The sequence below is a fragment of the Aptenodytes patagonicus genome, unplaced genomic scaffold (genome assembly GCF_965638725.1).
Source record: "Aptenodytes patagonicus unplaced genomic scaffold, bAptPat1.pri.cur scaffold_170, whole genome shotgun sequence".
NCBI lineage: Eukaryota > Metazoa > Chordata > Aves > Sphenisciformes > Spheniscidae > Aptenodytes > Aptenodytes patagonicus.
In genome coordinates, this window is record NW_027472108.1 from 80,001 (window position 1) to 82,500 (window position 2,500).

The window sequence follows — 2,500 nt, forward strand, 5'->3', positions numbered from 1 at the left end:
GATACTTCTTCTAATACATTTGTTTCATTAAAAAAAGAAATAATAACTCGGCAATGGACGCCCCGTCCTGAAGTCTCCCGGCAGACGGCGAACTCGCCCCGGGGGCCGCCGCCTCTACCCGGCCCCTCCCCTACCAGCTGGGGAGGAAAAAAGCCGGCCGGGAGGGCAGACTTGCCGTGAGCCGGGGGGGGGGTGGGGGGGGGGGTGGGGGCGGGGCGGGGCGGAGCGGAGCGGAGCGGAGAGGCTGGACGGGGCGGTGAAGCCGGCGAGCGCACGGCGGCCACCGGTTCGGGGCGGGGGGGGCGCGTGCCTGTGGGCGCGTGCGTTGCGGGCGGCGGCGGGGGAGGGGGGCGTTTAAAAAACCCGAAATTCTTAAAAATCCATTCAAAATGACGGGGTGCCCGTCCTTGTACCATGATTCGCGTAAATCCCGAAAAAGGGGAAAAAAAAAAGTTAACCCCCCCGGACCCCCCCCACGACCCCCGCCGCCCTGCTGAAACAGGGACGGGGTGGCCCTTGCGCCAGATTCGCGTAAATCCCGAAAAAGGGGAAAAAAAAAAGTTAACCCCCCCGGACCCCCCCCACGACCCCCGCCGCCCTGCTGAAACAGGGACGGGGTGGCCCTTGCGCCAGATTCGCGTAAATCCCGAAAAAGGGGAAAAAAAAAAGTTAACCCCCCCGGACCCCCCCCCCACGACCCCCGCCGCCCTGCTGAAACAGGGACGGGGTGGCCCTTGCGCCAGATTCGCGTAAATCCCGAAAAAGGGGAAAAAAAAAAAATTAACCCCCCCGGACCCCCCCCCACGACCCCCCGCCGCCCTGCTGAAACAGGGACGGGGTGGCCCTTGCGCCAGATTCGCGTAAATCCCGAAAAAGGGGAAAAAAAAAAGTTAACCCCCCCGGACCCCCCCCCCTACGACCCCCGCCGCCCTGCTGAAACAGGGACGGGGTGGCCCTTGCGCCAGATTCGCGTAAATCCCGAAAAAGGGGAAAAAAAAAAAATTAACCCCCCCGGACCCCCCCCCCACGACCCCCGCCGCCCTGCTGAAACAGGGACGGGGTGGCCCTTGCGCCAGATTCGCGTAAATCCCGAAAAAGGGGAAAAAAAAAAAATTAACCCCCCCGGACCCCCCCCCACGACCCCCGCCGCCCTGCTGAAACAGGGACGGGGTGGCCCTTGCGCCAGATTCGCGTAAATCCCGAAAAAGGGGGAAAAAAAAAGTTAACCCCCCCGGACCCCCCCCCCACGACCCCCGCCGCCCTGCTGAAACAGGGACGGGGTGGCCCTTGCGCCAGATTCGCGTAAATCCCGAAAAAGGGGAAAAAAAAAAAAAATTAACCCCCCCGGACCCCCCCCCACGACCCCCGCCGCCCTGCTGAAACAGGGACGGGGTGGCCCTTGCGCCAGATTCGCGTAAATCCCGAAAAAGGGGAAAAAAGTAGAAATTAGCCCCCACCACCACCCACCCACAGCTCGGCCTGGGGAGAACCGGGCTGGCCGGTCCAGCCGGCTCCGGAGCACGTGGCGGCCGGCCGCCACGTGCACCCGCCTCCGCGGCCGGACGCCACGTCTACCCGCCTCCGCGGCCGGACGCCACGTCTACGAACCTCCGCGGCCGGACGCCACGTCTACCGACCTCCGCGGTCGGACGCCACGTCTACCCGCCTCCGCGGCCGGACGCCACGTCTACCGACCTCCGCGGTCGGACGCCACGTCTACCGGCCTCCGCGGTCGGACGCCACGTCTACCGACCTCCGCGGCCGGGCGCCACGTCTACCCGCCTCCGCGGCCGGACGCCACGTCTACCGGCCTCCGCGGTCGGACGCCACGTCTACCCGCCTCCGCGGCCGGACGCCACGTCTACCGACCTCCGCGGTCGGACGCCACGTCTACCGGCCTCCGCGGTCGGACGCCACGTCTACCGACCTCCGCGGCCGGGCGCCACGTCTACCCGCCTCCGCGGCCGGTGGCGGCCGCTAGGTCTACCCGGCTCCGCAGGTGGCCGCCAGGTCGACCCGGCTCCGGGGCCGGCGGCGGCCGGCGGCGGTCCCCGGAGAGCGCGGACCGTCGCTGTCGGCGCGTCCGGCGAAAAGGGTGGCCACGTCTACCGGGCTCCGGCGGGACTTGGTCGCGTTTCCGGGGCTGAGGGGTAGACGTGTTGTCCCCGCCGCCTGCTCGGAGCTGCCCAAGGGGTCGCTGTTTTTCGCTGCCTCCAGTTACGTCATCGTAAAAGGCGGCGGCGGCGGCGCGCCCCCCCGGTGGGCGGAGGCACCGTTCTTGCAGCTTGCCGGGGGCGGGGACGTGCCTGTCCGTACTATAGGAGGGAGTGGGGACTCGCCTCCGAGAGCGGCGCTAGCCAGCGGCTGCAACGCCCTCGCCTCGGCCGGCCAAGTGGGGCGCTCGGCGGGCGTAGTGGCGGTTCCCCCGGACGGTTCGGCTCCCGCGGGGCAGGGCGAAGAGCGAAGACCGGCGGCGGCGGCCGCCGCCGGCACTCGAACG